Raw genomic sequence first — 17,471 nt, 5'->3', positions numbered from 1 at the left:
TTTTCAAACATTTTGATGCCAAGGACCCCCAATTATGACAATCACCTTGAGAGTGACCCCTCCTAAAATATATAAATGTGTGTGTATAAAGAGCAGGGACAAATAAAGTAATAAATAACTGTGATATTATAAAGACAATTTAAATAATTATCTTTTATATTGTTATTGTACTAAAGCCAAAATAAATTCTTAAAATATTATCTGTAGGGATGCACCTTATTTATTGGCCAGATGTTGACCAATTTAAAACCACTGGCTATAACCATCGTTATAAACCGCCAATTGCAGTGATTGGGTTTTCATATCGCCGTTTAATGCTTAAGATCGCATAAGCATGAAAACACTGAAATAAAAAAAAAACTTTGGTTTATTTATAATTAATTACATACATTTATTGTATTGTATTAAGTTTAGAATAATTTTTATGTGTAAAGCCTACAAAAATCTAAATAAATTAAGCATAATACTGCTATAATTCAGAATATTAATTTGTAATGTTCTATTGTTTAGAACCGCAAAAATGTGTTAGAAGTGCAAAATACCCCCCCCCCATACACATAAATCATCATGTTATATATATATCTTTTAAAATCTTTTTTCTTGTATTTATCTTTCATTGTGGCTCTCTTAAAAATTTGGCTGTCATGTGTTCAACAGATCCAATCCATGTTCTTTGGAAATTATTTATTGTTAGAACAACAAAATAGCATTTGTACTACTTTGTACATACAAAGCCTAATTCCTAAGCACAACAGTGAGCTTATGACAAATTAAGGTAAGTAAGTGGCAAAATATCGGTATAGGCATATATTTGTTTTTGTTAAAAATTGGTATCATATTGGCTAAAAGTGTTCATATCTGTGCATCCCTTATTATCTGGAATTGTAATATGCTGACAGTGCAGCGTATCTTTTTTTCTACCCTATAACTGAGTAATGTTAAATGTATAAATCTAAAGAGAAAATTTTTGATTAAACTGAAATGGCAATAATGTCAAATTTTGAACATACAGTATAGTTTTTTTTTTTATTTATTTATATATAAACACTTTTTCCTTCTCTGAAATTATCCACAGACCCTCTAGCACCCCCTTGCGCCCCCTGGGGGTCCCTTGATCCCAGTTTGAAAACCCGCAAAAAGCCAAAAAGTAATTATGAAAAGAAAAGACATCCAAACTTAATCGAGGCTGTACGGAATCATCCAAACGAGATCCAAGGATCACCATGGCTTCATGAAATTAGAGAGAATTTTTTGGTAGCACACAATTAAATGTCAGTATGTCGAAAGTTTTCCTGTTGAAATGGGCTTACCAAAATTTGAATCACTGCCCCCAGTGGTTTTTTTAAAAAAAAATTTGGGATTTTCTCCCCTTTTCTCCCCAATTTGGTATGCCCAATTCCCAATGCGCTCTAGGTCCTCGTGGTGGCGTAGTGACTCGCCTCAATCCGGGTGGCGGAGGATGAATCTCAGTTGCCTCCGCGTCTGAGACAGTCAGTCCGCGCATCTTATCATGTGGCTTGTTGAGCGCGTTAGCGTGGAGACATAATGCGTATGGAGGCTCACACTGTTCTCCATGGCATCCATGCACAACTCACCACGAGCCCCACCGAGAGCGAGAACAACATTATAGTGACCACGAGGAGGTTAACCTAACGTGACTCTTCCCACCCTAGCAACTGGGCCAATTGGTTGCTTAGGAAGCCTTACTGGAGTCACTCAGCACGCCCTGGATTCGAACTTGCGACTCCAGATATGGTAGTCAGCGTCTTTACTTGCTGAGCTACCTAGGCCTCCAGCTGGAAGTGTTGTTGAACATATGAGCCCATGTGAGCTCCAGTTTCCTAGAGAGTGGCGCTAAAAGCAAGTTGTATTTTTAGTTGTAAATGATGTAACACAGTCAACAGGAATGCATATTTTATTTACTCTACCCGTTAACCCAAACCCCAACCCTAAACCTAACCGTCAGTGGAGTAAAAATGCAATTAAGAGTGAAATTGCAACCTTCGAATCATGCTCACTATTGTTTATGTGAGCAACCAGAACCCATGTTTTGGAGGATGCCCGTGCAATGTATTATCAGTTGCGCTATGGGGAAATGTTTTCAAACTTGATTTGATGCAAACATTTCTGATAGGGGATGGCACTTGTCAGCACTTCAGCAGAATAGGGTCAATTTCAGCGTACATGAACTTTTGGAATCAATAGATCAATAGAGCGACTTTTCCTTGTGATACTCTGGGCTAGTCTCCCTAGCTCCCTGTCAGTGGATAAATTGTTGCTTATTTGCAAAATCTTGTTGCTCAATTTAACCCTTAATGAAGACCAATGACCAAGAACATTTCCAAGCCACCAGTTGGCAAAAAAGAGTTAAACTAGAGTTATGTGCGTTACGGTTCAGCAGTGGTGTAGCTGTTGAAAGCTAACTGGTTGTTATTTATCATATTTTATTCTGAGATTTCCAAAAGTACGCTGGTCCATAATTTCTGTAACTGTCAGCAAAATCAGACGCTGTCCATGGTAAATAAATATTACCAGCTATAAACTTCAATCCAGTGTCTTTGACACCCATATGTCAACTCCTTGTTCACAAGATACATACAGTGGTGCTTGTTTATCATCTCTGTGTCGAGGTTTTTTTTCTTTTTCTCATAGATGATTGTGATTGTATTGACATTGCCTAGGGCTGTTTATCTCACACATCATTTGCGTCCCAGCAGAATTAAATGACAACAAACAATTTTGGGACACAATTTTCATTTTGCCCCATTTTAGATTTCCCTACAAGTGGGTCACTTTACAGCCCTGTCAAGAGCACATTTATCTTGGTTACATCATTCAGAATATATGATGGTATTTTTACTACGGTATGTCGCCAGGAATGAAAGGCATGATAGCTCCATTCTGATAGGAAGTAGGATTGGATGATATTACAAAAAAAATTATGTTTCGATTTTTTTCAGCCTTTTGACAATATTCAGTATATTTCTGTATTTATGCATTTGCTTGGAAATGGCTTAAAATAGTTGTTATTTTCACCAAACAGCTATTGTTGCCAATTAGATTCAAAATGTTTAATACTTATATATTATTAATTGTTACTAACTAACATAGAGAATGATGAAGTATTTTTTTTCCCTTCTTGAACATGTTTTTAGGAAGCCACTGATTATAAAAACCTAGAATTTTAAGCATATTTAGTTTTGGGGTGAATTTGGTTGGACTTCAGAAAACAATGGCAGACTATAGGGAAATCTTAATTTTAAAGCATATTTTTGTTTGAGGTGAGTGTTGTGTGACTTTAGCAAGGTGTGTCATTCAGTATGTTTTGATACAGTTCAAAGTATTTTACCATTTTAATTAAAAAATAGATATTGTTTTATTGCTGTGAACAATCCTTGCAGTTCTGCTTTAGTGAGTCTATAATTAATTAAAACTTTATTATTAATAAATAAGTATAGTAAAAGTCTAATTTAACCCCCTGAGACCCAAACGTGACTGCTGTGCATTTCCATTTACCTTTTTAATTTGTAACTAGTAGCACTTAATAAACATGCAAAAAAAAAAAAAAATAATAATAATAAAATAAAAATAAAAATAAAGTAAAAATCTAGAGCAAATGTTTATCCTAAAAACTGATGTTCACATATGTATTTTTTTTTAATTATTATTATTATTTTTTTTTTTTTATGTTTCCAGTAGTGTTGGTTATTCATGTTTTTGAGATTTTCTGTAAAGCTACTTTGGAACAATCTGCATTGTGAAAAGCACAAATAAAAAACTATATATACATAGCAGCGTGGCGTTTCACGATAAAACGCTCAATTTTTAAAAATGTCATATCGTATGAAACTAGAGAGTCTAATCTTTTGACTCAAACAGGTTTCAGTGTAGTTTCTTACCAGATATATTTTTGTTGGCGTTTCTCCCAAAGACAATCTCCGCTGTGATCGGCGCCATGTTGTTTTGTCACATGATTCTGTATGACGAAATGTTAACCCATTACTGACAGCCCAGAGTCTCCGGAACTGAGATCATTCGGTTTAAATGAAATTAAATTATGCATTGCATATAGCAAAGCCACAATACAACGTCCTCGCATGTGTACGCAGGGTCGCACAAGGATATAATAATTAAAGTATGTTTTCTACACTGTTTTTTGCTAAATGTACAATATTTACCCACATATATTTTAACAAAAACATTTTAATGTGCGACGTGAGGATTTTCTTGACCACTGTTGAGTGATTGAACTCAAAAATTACTCAAATCTTTGATTCAAAATTTCGAACAGTTTCATTGAAATGGGCAATTTGAATTTATTTGCAGAAATGAATCAAACTTACCAACTCTAACACTCGCTTTGCTATGCTATTAAAACACTTCTGTCTTAACATTCTCACACAAGGTGCAAACGCGATATTAGACTAATGGCATTGTCTTATGAAACTTAATGTCCAAAAAAAGTGCATTTAAAATAATCCCAAAATTCAGAATATTGCGTAATTTACTATTGCCAGCCAAATCAATAAAAATATAATGTAAATATTCAATAAATCGCCCAGCCCTAATTGAGAATAGTCAATAGGAAATAGATTTCAATAGAGTTCAAGAAAGCAGCAAAATAACAAAGAGAATGCTGTTGCGAGTGCAGGACAGTAATTATTTATTATAAATGATTCTACCCCGGCAACCTTCGCCAAAGTTTTTTTCTGATGTAAACAGTCTGCATGTTGTGGCGGGTGTTTGGACAGAATGGGTTCACAGCCATGTGAAGGACACTCTGGTACACAATTTCACCTATCTGGGCTGCTTTTCAAACATTCTCGTCCCTTTTTAACAAGTATATGGTATGTTCACAACCTCTGTGTATTTACAGGTTGCATGCTTCATGAGACTGCGCTTGCAATACTTGGCTCAGAAAATGTGCAATGCAGAAAAACAAAATTCAGTATTATGTGTAAGACACTAAAGATGCATCCAAATATACAGCATGAAGCCTCAAAGGAATAGTTCACTCAAAAATGAATGAATATTTGCCATTTTTATGTGAACTATGCCTTTAAGTGCACCTGAACCAATGCAGGACTTATGTAGGAGTAATGTGGCATTGGACTATTTATCCAACCGCCAGGCCACCATTTGCAGGTGTGTCCGCAGCTGACCACTAGAACTTCCTGACACTAGTTCTCATAGATATTCACAGGGCATACACAGCCATGCTTACTTTGGACATTAACTCTGGTACCTGCATTACTGCATGTCATTAAGTTACTGTGTAACCCCTTTTAGAGCTTTTAGGTGCTTTTAACCGCTATGATATGGCTTTTTCGGGGTGCATCGGGTTGCCATTCATTACCGTGTGAGCTCACTCTTTCCTGTTCGCCTCGAAACACTCTAATGCAAACTTATAGGGTCATATTTCATAAAACACACATTGAATATGAATGCAAAAGGTGAAGGAGGTCTTTATATGTTTGTAAAGAATAGAACATTTCGTACATCGCCGGCGGTCCCAGGAACACGAAACGACCCTATTGTCCTTATGTTTTAATTAGGTGCAATAAAATTGCAAGGAGATAATGGATTTGTGTATTCCCAAGAACACTTAAAAGTGCCGTTAAGGGTCTTATGCAATGACTCTTTCTCCGTCCGCGGGCCTTAACTGGTACATTAGTGAGCTGAATGCCACCCAATGGGGCCATCTCACCACTAACTTGCTGAACTTGTGGGCAGTTAAGTGACTGCAGCCTGGTGATGTTTGAAAAGGCTTTCGAGTCTACATAATGGTCAGGGGATATTATGATAGTAGGAATTATGTCTGAAAAGGGTACTACGTTTTCCTGTGAGAGACGTATGAGAGTTGCTTCTTGGTTGTGCAAGTAAAAAAGGATTCTATTGATATGTCTGGGGATAAGATTGCTTTAAAACTATTTTAAAATATAGGGAAGGGAGGATTGATCCTAAAATATCAATACTTTCAATACTGATGTTGTATAGAGAGGATCAATCCTCACATAAAAATATCAATCCTAAAGGTTTTTTGCATCATCTGGAGTGTATTCTCATTAATAAGGACAAAGCTAAATTTAATATTTATTACTGGGTTTGTTGACGTTTGTTGTAAGTTTATTTACTGTAAATTAAAAGTTGTTACAACATTGATAATGTTCTGTAGTTGTTGTTATATGATGAACAAAAATGAAAGTCTAATAATTTGCAGTTTAGGCCTATAAATATTGCAATAAATATAATATTATGTGTCTAAAAATGGTAATAAAATACAATAATAAATGGCCAAAATTACCCATTTTCTATGACAAGCCAAACTGACATGTGATCACGTGCAGGGTGTGAATTGTAGATATCTATTATTTAATTTTCTCTAGTAAAAATGCCAATTCTATTTGATATCAGCAAATAATAATAATTTTTGATTATCAGTATTTAGGTTTGCACTAGTAAAACATTAATTCTCCATCGGAAATAACGTAAATACTCACGGAAATACCCATTCTTGATATCAAAAATGGAATTTCAACTGAATTACTGATATCTATAACTGCATTTTTTACTAGTTGAATTTCACAATGATCTGTTATTCACTCTTGTTCAAAACGCAATTACAGATAATACAAATTAATTTCTTATTAGTTGAAATTCCAATTTTAAATATCTGCTGTACAGTATATTTCTTATTAGAAAAAGTTATATTTTTTTGGTATCAATAATTTCATTGTTGCTAGTGCAAATATCCATACATGATATCAACAAGTGTGTGTATATACTGTATAGTTGGAACTAGCAAAAATTTTCATTTTTGAAATCTGTAAATAGATCTCAGCAAACTGAAGTGTAATTAAAAATATCTTAAAAGGCTTTCTTACTAGTTACATCAAAATTATATAATCTAAAATTAACATTGCCACTAGTGAAAACCATATTCCAAATATAAAAAATTAGCAGTTTTACTAGTTGCAATTCAATTGTTGATATCAGGAATGGACATTTGCATTAGTTACAATGAAATTATTGATATAAAAAAATAGTTTTTATTAGTAAAAAAGTACATAGCTGATGGGCCATATTTTAAGAGTGCAAGCATTAAGCGCAACACAATGCCTTAAGTCATAAGCACAAAGTCGATGGGCATGGCCATGAAGTTTAGGTACTTTCGTGCAAGCATACGCTATGTCTAGGCGCAAGTGGGTTTGGCAAAATCACAAAAAGGCTGCACCAAGTGCAATTTCATTCTGAGGTTCTTCCAGCGTCTGCATCCTATTATATAGTCCATTCCCTCAAGCACCAATGATTTAAACAAAGACAGCACATTCATAAGAAGTTGGACTATATGAAATTAATTAAAATAATAGAAATACGGACTTACATTCTTTTGTGCATTAACTGCGTCCTTGATGAATGCCAGGCATATTTCTATGACAGTGACACGCTTATTTTAAACGCGTAGAAAATTTGATTCTCGTCAGAATTTGGATGTATGCTCCTTTAATTTATAAGGAATGTTAATTATTAATAATTTTCATCTACTGACACACAAATCATGGGTAGGATTAACAGTGATTGTATCGGCATGCACTTCACTTCTACCGGTCGATTTAAAAAAAAAAAGAAAAATACATTCATTTATTGAAACACAAAAAATGTTAACCAAACATATTTCTTAATTCAAATTACACTTCAAACTAAATTAAAATATAATAAAAATAACGAAGTGATAAAAAAAAAAAAAAATCATACCAAATTCAAACATTTTACTTTGTCCAACTTCTAACACCAGCCCCTTTTGCAATGACTTAAAAATCACTCTACGACAACTGGTGGAAAATACCAATATAAATACCACATGCAAATGAGCTTTTGATTCGCCACAAATGTTAGCCAGAAGTTTGCATCTCTTCGCCGGTAGTGGTGAAACCTTTGGCAACAATGGACAATTTGCTGCAAGTTTGCCGCAGAGCTCATTTGCATGTGAAAATTATCAGTGGCAAATTTGCGGAAAGTTTGTGACAATTTCGTAAGGGATCTCATAATTATATATATATTTTTTTCTCAAAATGACTACGACAGTGATTATCAGGGACTGAATTTAATGTTCCACTATATTTTAAGAGTTTAGACATTAACTTTATTACCACCTGCTGATGGAATCTCCAAACTGCAAATGCAGGAACTGAATTTGGACTTTGCGCTGAGATAAGAGGTGGTATTGAAATGCCTTAGGAAAACGACCAAATCCTTAAGAAAATAGCAAATTGTGCTTTGCGCCACTTCATTTACATACAATACACCCACAGTTTGCGCGCCTACACCCACAGTAGTGTAAACATTCCCTCCCACGCCCATTTACACTTTGTGCAGGCATGAAAATTGCACTTAGAATTAGCGCTCTCACGAAAATTGGATAAGACATTGCGCGTGGTAATAGCGTGTAGCGCTGCGCTTAGCACACTCACGAAAATAGAGCCGATATGTGAAATTGGAATTTCATCTAGTAAGAAATTAATTTGAAATTTGTAATTGTATTTTGAACAGGAGTGAATGATAGATAACTGTGAAATTCTACAAGTGAATATGCAGTTACAGATATTAGAATTGGCCATTTTTACTAGTTGAAATTCAATTTTTGAAATCAATAATTGGTATTTCCGCAAGTCATGTTTTTGCAAGTGCAAACTTAGTTACTGATATCAAAAAATTGCATTTTCACTAGTAGTAATTCCATTACAATATCAAGAATTAGCATTTACACTCTTGAAAATTGAATTATATATAATTGATTAAATATCACAAGGGCTTGCAATTATCAACTTGGTATCGATATTGGCCTTGGTAGTACTTGACATCAGATCGAAAAGAAAATAAGTGGTATGGAAATGTTAATATCCTACCAGATATTGATTTAGATCATGAATATTTAGTGTCCTCATAATTTCAAACATATTGGTGCTTATCTAATCATCAGTCTCAATGTTCTCAAGTCATGGCTCTGTTTAGCATTGTGCTTTTGTGACAAGATGGCTCTTTTTTGCATTGTAACACCTTTTGCATTTAGATTTACAAATGACCTATAAAATAAACTGCTAAGATTCCCAACAGTGATTCCCCAACATGTATTTTTGTGGATACATATGCATAAACATCTATTTTTTTGCATCCATTTCATTTGCATTCCATTTAGAGCTGTTACTCCATCACGATTGTAAGATTTAATCATGATTTGGGTGTGTGTGTAAATCTGACACCACAGGGAACATAAATATACAACTGCGGCAATTGTTGTCACCAGCTGTAGTGAGCGAAAAGTGAACAGTTTTTGGGTCATTGCGCATGATGAAATCCTCATCATTCCCGGTAGAAAAGCCATAAACGCTAAACCAGGCTCAGAATCAAAACATATCTACAGAACACCAATGATGTTGCACAGTGGTATCACCCATCTGCTGTGCTATTATGGCAAACAATTCTGCTCGAACAAAATACGGATGTGTGCCGGCATTCAAGCTTCCAAAAACCACTTCCTCTTTCTCAAAGGTTGAGAAACAACAACAAACAAAAAAATAAAAATTACACGTTTTTCCACTCGGGCTGTTTAAAACGGTAACACATGGTGCCCTCTGTACAACATCAGAATCAAAGATGTTTTGAGGGGTCTGCAGCCAATGTTCTGGAATCGATGTTTGCCACCACCTGTGAGCTTTGTGGCATTTGGCTTTTGCGTGACAGCATGGATGGTGATGAGGGGTGTACTTTCTGACAGGGCTGGCTCGGACTGGGGCGGGCAGGGATTCAAATGAGTCCAATAATGTCAGAAATGGTAACTGTAGCTTGAGCACACTTGTTCTCATTGCAAATGGCCATCTGCTCTGGGGAGCTTCACTCTGAAAATGCAAATGCAAGGAAAACAGGAAGTTTTGTTAAATGCAGAACTGTGTCATAATTTTATTTTTAAAGAAAAGTTCCTGGCAAATGTTCTGTAGCCAGAAACCCCCATTACGTGCTGTTATGGTACCATGGTATAGTGGTGGTATCAAGTGGTAATACCATGGAAATTTTATATGTACCATAGTACTGAATTATTACCACATTCATAAACCATAGCCGGGCAGTGCTGGCTCAGCAATTAAGGCTCTGGGTTACTGACCAGAAGGTCGGGAGTTCAAGCCCCAGCACCGCCAAGATGACACTATTGGGCCCTTGAGCAAGGCCCTTGACCCTATCTGCTCCAGGGGCACCGTATCATGGCTGACCCTGCGCTCTGACCTTAGCTGGGATATGTGCGCTCTGAGCTTAGCTGGGATATGTGAAAAAAAGAATTTCACTGTATATGTGCAAATGTATAATGTGTGACAAAATAAAGGCTTCTTCCATGGTGTTTACAGGCTTTTCCAAGGCACTTCAAATTATACCCATGTATTACCTATATGTAACGAAATACATGATATTCAGGTTACTCAAAGGTACTTCAAAGAATACAATGCTATTACCATCATTGTTTCCCCTATATGTATTCAGGAGCTGCTGAATTATGAGCACCGCTATTATCTATTGACATTTCACATGGCTCATCAATATCCATGACGCAACGTAACACTTGCCAGCACCAGTCAGTTGGGCGCTTATACTGCATGCAGTCAGATGGGACATTTGGATGAAGCGAAAGGGACCCCACCATATACACACATGTATTCACAGTGACATCATCGTATAGCAGCCCATCAAAGGCTGTTCGCGATTGCGTACACATACACAACAGAGAAGCAGCAGACCTGACATGATACCTCTTCTAGCGGAAAGTCTTTTACTCTGATAACTTCTTTGGCAAAGGTAGTAGGCTCCAGAATGTGACTAAATGGTTGCATTTGCAATCATTTTTCCAGCCGGTGAGACTTAAGTTTTTTTAGAGGTCACACTGGTGCAGCTACAGAGTTTGCCAACTCTCATTGATTACACGCGACGCGTCTGTTTCATTTGAAAAAACGTAACGTAACAGCATTAGCCACTACCCGGATCAGTTATCAGCCGGCTCAATGAACAGAGCAGTGCCAGCGCAAAGCAGTCTCACTCATACAGTGCAAATAATTATAAACAGCGCTGCGAGAAGCATGGTGCGAAAATCATTTGAATTTGGCTGTGGAAAAACCCTATGAAACCCTTAGTGTCCCTTGCTTTGCTGATTTAAGGAGTTTAAACCACGTTTAATGGCAAACCGTTATAAACAACACTGACCAGAACATAAATTATAAGGCTTTACAAACCACACATCACCACCCTAACAAAATTGTACCTTGAATTTACTATAGTAACACTTAAAGTGTTAACAATGGTATTTTGGCAGATGTACAATGTGTTTTATTCATACTAAATATTTGTATATTATTTATATAGTCCTATTAAATAATTAATTTCTGTTACAATTATGTCTATTTCAAAAAGTTTCTATTTTGTTTTTTTATAGTTTCTGAATGTATAGTTTCTGTCATTTCATAACATAAATGCCATAGTTTGTTTTGTTGAAGTTTCTTACTATCGTAGTGAGGAACCATACTTGGTTTTACCAGTGACTACCCATGATCTAGTTACAAATATAATTTAAAATTATGGACACTAATGGAGGAACTATGGCAACTTTTCATTATTATGGACCAAGCAATCAGATTTTCTTCATTGCAAAATCTGTTCTACAATCTGCTCTTTGATTGTAGGAAAAAGTAACTGGCTTTGTTTGCCTTAAGAAGTTCAAAGAGATAACTGTACTTAATCAGTAGGATCACATGCAGAATATTTCAATTTAGCCCTATATAAATTAGGTAGGCCTATATATAAATAAACCTTTTTTTTTCTTTTTTTTTTTTTTTACAGATGTTACTGTTGCATCAAGTCAAAATCAATGCTATACTGTCTAATGTGCATTTCAGTGACAAAATAATCCAAAATAATACTTCACTATTTTTATTAGTTTCTATCATGAATTATTCTTATTTAATTAAAACATATTTATTTTTCCACTGTTGCTACCAAATCAGGTCCCACCATCTGTAGAACTCTCATATGTTAGTCTGGAGCCCTGTTTTGAGATATATATTCTGTTAGATAGGTTTATATATTCCATTGGTGTTTATGTTTAACAAAAATAGTGTGAGAGTGATTTTCTGAGCGCTAGAAGTGTCAAAAGCTCCCAGTGAATAATAAACACACGCATGACAAGGCGAAAATGAATAACCCATCTATAACGATTCTAAGGTCATTTTAAGCTATTACCCCACCAACATGCGTAAATACTGGTCTGGCCTTGCAGGCTCGTGGACGCACGCACAACAGCACCACTGCTGAAAACAATCCTAGGGGAAACACTGACCATGATACATGTGTAAGAAATATGGTATGCACATGGTACTTCAAGATACTTCAAAGATTCCCATGGTATTACCATGACACATATGTAAAAATGTTGTATGCACATGGTACTCTAATGTACTTCAAAGTATACCATGGTAAAACCATGATAGAGGTAAAACAAAAAACAAACAAACAAACAAACAAACATGGTATTCATGTGGTACTCCAAGGTACTTCAAAAAATACCATAATAATACTATAATACATGTGTAAAAATATGGTAGTCACATGGTACATCAAAAAATACCATGGTATTACCATAATACATGTATAAAAACATTGCATACTGTACACATATGGTATACACATAGTACATCCAATAATGCCAGTGTTTCTCCTACATGCATTCAGTAGCTGTGCACTGTGGCTGATAAATTATGAGCGTCACTGCTGAAATTTCACATGGTTCATTAATATTCTTGATGCAACGTAATGCTTGCTAGGTCTTTTTGGATAGCAGGAAAAAAAGACAATGCCATGGTTCTCTCTCCATTGAAAAACATTTGGTGGCCGCCCATCAGAAATTTCGGACCGCAAAGGCAAATTTAATGCTAGTCTTGTGTTCAGTGCTTTATACGCCCTAAATATGCTTCTCATTTGCAATGCGGCATTTTTGCAGTGTGAAGAAAGCCTGGTTGAAGCCTGTATCGCCCCTCGATATTGCGCAGACCATAAAACGAATGCGACACATTTGAATTCTAGTGAGAATTTTCCATTTTAAAGTGCTATGGAGGAAGTCAAACCTCTCAAACAGTAGACAGCCCTGACATGCTTAACAGCAACACTTGTTAATGCAGGGATGGATTACCGACCGGGCCAATGGGGCCAGTGCCCAGGGGCCCTTGACTACCCGGGGAGGCCCTGGGCTTTAAGGTAAACAACTTTTGGGCATGAAAACAAAAACTCAATCTCCCCCCTCCAAGGGGTCCTTGGAGATAATTGGCCCCGGGGCCTTTGCAAGTCATAATCCGTCCTTGCGTTAATGTATCACAATTTTACAGTTGTATCAGTAACTGATATTTTGACAATGTAATAAATTACATAATCTATTAGGTAAAATCTCATTTTTATTGCTACTGTGGAAGTTGTACTTTAAATCTCTAAATGTGTTTAGGCTAATATATATATTTTTTCATTACAAATACTTTAATTAATTTAAGAAAGACTAGCTACAATGACCTAAACACTTTAATGAGGAGCCATCTATGGTCTTACCTGTGCTTATATGCAGGGGTTAAATTAGGATTTTGGGGAGGGGGATTACATTGGGTCTTGATTTCTAATGTAATGGGAACATGAATAACCAATCTATAATGATTCTAAGGTTGTTTTAAGGTATTCATCCACCGATGCATGTAAAAGCGAGTCCGGCATTGTAGACTTCTGGATGTGCGCACAACAGCACCATTGCTGAAAAAAAAAATAATCCTAGGGGAAACACTGAATACCATGGTAAAAAAAAAAATTGTATTCACATGGTACTCCAAGGCACTTCAAAGAATTCCATAGTATAAAACAAAATACAAGGTACATGTGCACAAACCAAAGTATTGTCATGGTGTCATGTCCAAAAAGTCATGGTAAAAACATGGTACTTTTTGGTATTTAGAGTTAGGGTTGCTTTGGTACTTTTGTTAGTACCACAATATTTTTTTATTTTTTTTATAATTTAATAATAAGAGAATTTGAGGTGCAAAACCCCAGAGTTAGAGATACAAATGATGCCTCATCGCAGATTGTGATTTACTAGTACTGCACCCTATTTATTGGCTGTTAGAACAAGTTCCCTATCTGTCACTCACTCGACGTTGGTGTCGATGTAGTGATACTAGGGGTCACTCTTGGGAGCCCAAGACACCTCTGGTCTTTGAAAAAAGGCCAATGAAAATTGGCGAGTGGTATTTGCATGCCACTCCCCCGGACGTACGGGTAAAAAAGGAGCTGGTATGCAACCACTCATTCAGATTTTCTCTTCGGAGCCGAACGGTCATGCTCATTGAGCTGAATACTACTGTTCATTCACCTCTGCTGGATCTGACGGCGCATATCAGTGGCTTCTCCCTCCTCTGCACTGGTGCACTGCAGAGAACGCCCCTGGGTGCTTCGGCAGAAAAACTAGAGAGTATATTTTCTGAAAGAGCATTTTTCCCCTCTAAAAGAGTATATATTTCTCTAAAAGAGCGCACACATGGAACGTCTTTTTAAAGATGCTTTTCCGATTGTGTGTTATTCCTGGTTGTGCTCGTTATCTCTCACCTTCTAACGGTCACGATCAGTGTCTTTCGTGTCTGGGCACTGCTCACACGGAGACAGTGTTCGTGGATGGTCATGTTCTCATTGCAAGAATATGTTCATGGCAATGTTGCGGTCGCGGCTCGCCTTCGTAAGAAAGCGAGCCACCCCAGAGGTTCCCGCCTCGGTCCTTTTACCCACGGGTTTGAGGCCAGCGCGGCTAGCACTGGGGGAGATTTGGGGACCCCAATGGGACCGCCTCTGCCGGGTATCCCCCCGCGGACCTCCCATTCCCCAGCACACTCGTCTGCCCTGATCGGGCTTCCGGGTGAGTCCGCCGGCTCGTCTCACGGCAAGTTCGACCTCTTATTCGGAGCCCGCGAAAGTGATGAGCTCTCGAGCGCAGCATCGGAGAGCGGGCTCGTCCAGTCGGAAGCCTTAGCTGGGCTCCTCCCTTTGGGGTCGATCGCCCAGTCACAGGCTGACGCGGAGATGACGACATGCTTTCCCGGGCAGCCGCGAGTGTCGGTTAGAGTGGATTTCACCGCTCTTCCCTGAACCCTCGTGGCTCGGTGATTGGTTCCTGGGCACGCGGCGCCACTCAAAGCCACGCCCCACCCCGTTCCTTTCTTCCCAGAAGTGCATGAAGAGCTGACAAGGTCGCGGGAGGCACTTTTTTACTGCCCGGTCCCGATCTTTTCAGCTTCCCCGCCCTCACTACCCTCGATGGTGGGGCGGCCAAGGGCTATTCGGCAATCCCCCGGTGGATAAAGGCGCTCGCGGTGCACCTATGCCCGCAGAGCACCGCCACCTGGCGCGGGTGCCCAAAGCCCCCTTCCAAGGCCTGTAGGTTTACGTCGTCTCTGACGGCCAAGGCCTATGGTGCTGCTGGACAAGCCGCCTCCGCCCTGCACGCCATGGCTCTCTTGCAAGTCCGCCAAGGCGCTAAAGGAACTGCACGAGGGTGGTTCCGCCCCGGGATTGATGCAGGAACTGCGCTCGGCGACCGACCTCGCTCTCCAAGCGACGGAGGTCACGGCGCGGTCTCTCAGGTGGACGATGGCCACACTAGTGGTCCAGGAGCGCCACCTTTGGCTCAACCTGGTCGAGATGAGTGAGGCCGACAAGACACGATTCCTTGCTTCCCCCATTTCCCAGGCGGGCCTATTCAGCGACACCATCGAGGACTTTGCCCAGCAGTTCTCGATGGTAGAGCAGTAGATGGATGCTAGCCGGCATATCCTGCCCCAGTGCGGCTCAAGATCCTGCACCCTGTCTACTCATCGCCAAGGGCGTCCCCCTGCGGTGACTGCACTGGCTCCGCCGCAGCCTGCCCCTTCGGCCCGGCCCGGCGTGGAGCCCACCGCAGGAAGCAGACGCCACCCATCTCGTGGCTGCCCAGAACCCGTGAAAGGCTTCAAAGCGCCCTTGAGACAGGCGACCCAGGGACAACGAAACCCGCTGCTCTGGAGCTGGTAAGCAGATCTTCATCTTTTTGTTACCTTTTGCATTTAATTGCACTGCATGCCCAAGTGGCTGCAGTACTCGAGCTCAGCAAGAGCGGATTCCTTGTTCCCTGGGTCACGTATCTGGTGTGTATGGCTGTCATCACGACCACCGTCCACCACTCCATTTGGCAGGTTGGCGCTCCAGCGGCGGTCTCCCACCCCTGAGTGCCCAGCTGTAGCACAAATCCACCCCCGATGTGACAGTCTCCACGGGTCACGAGGACAGGCCTCTTCCTCCACCATCCCAGGCTGTTCCGGGGGTGGTCACAAGGAGCCAGGTAAGTGCTTCGATGTCCTTAGACTCAGCACGGCCACGACGTGGTGTGGCACCTCGAGCTCCACCCCGCCGCGAGGCCCCACCTGCCGGTACATCCGATGACGTTGTCCTTTTGGTCCCCCTTGCGCGGAACTTGGACACATGGCTTGCGCTTTCCAATCCGTCACGAGGGCTGGTCCGGACTGTCCGACTCGGCTGCACGATTCACTTCGCCGGGCATCCGCCCAGGTTCAGCGGTGTCCACTTCACCTTGGTGAAAGACGAAAACGCTGCTACCTTGCGCGGAGATCGCTACCCTCCTACGGAAGGATGCGATAGAACCTGTCCCTCCAGCCGAGATGAAGAAAGGGTTTTACAGCCCCTACTTCATCGTACCGAAAAAAGGCGGTGGGTTGCGGCCAATCTTGGACCTGCGAGTACTGAACCAGGCTTTACACAGACTCCCGTTCAAGATGCTGACGCAAAGACACATTCTAGTGAGCGTCCGGCATCAAGATTGGTTTGCGGCGGTAGACCTGAAGGATGCATACTTTCACGTCTCAATCCTTCCTCGACACAGACCCTTCCTGCGGTTCGTGTTCGAGGGTCAGGCGTATCAATACCCTGTCCCTGTCTCCTCACGTCTTTACGAAGATCGCAGAGGCTGCCCTTGCCCCATTAAGAGAGGTGGGCATTCGCATTCTCAACTATCTCGATGACTGGCTAATCTTAGCTCACTCTCGAGACGTGTTATGCGCACACAGGGACCTGGTGCTCTTGCACCTCAGCCGACTAGGGCTTCGGATCAACTGGGAAAAGAGCAAGCTCCTCCCAGTTCAGAGCATCTCTTTTCTCGGTTTGGAGTTGGACTCAGTCTCCTTGATGGCGTGCCTTACGAACGAGCGCGCTCAGTCGGTGCTGGCCTGTTTGAAGGCGTTCAAACAGAAAACAGTGGTTCCACTGAAACTTTTTCAGAGGCTCATGGGGCATATGGCATCCTCGGCGGTGGCCACCCCGCTCGGGTTGATGCATATGAGGCTGCTTCAGCACTGGCTCCAGAC

Source organism: Myxocyprinus asiaticus, chromosome 49 (genome assembly GCF_019703515.2).
Source record: "Myxocyprinus asiaticus isolate MX2 ecotype Aquarium Trade chromosome 49, UBuf_Myxa_2, whole genome shotgun sequence".
NCBI lineage: Eukaryota > Metazoa > Chordata > Actinopteri > Cypriniformes > Catostomidae > Myxocyprinus > Myxocyprinus asiaticus.
This window is presented reverse-complemented; position numbering follows the sequence as displayed.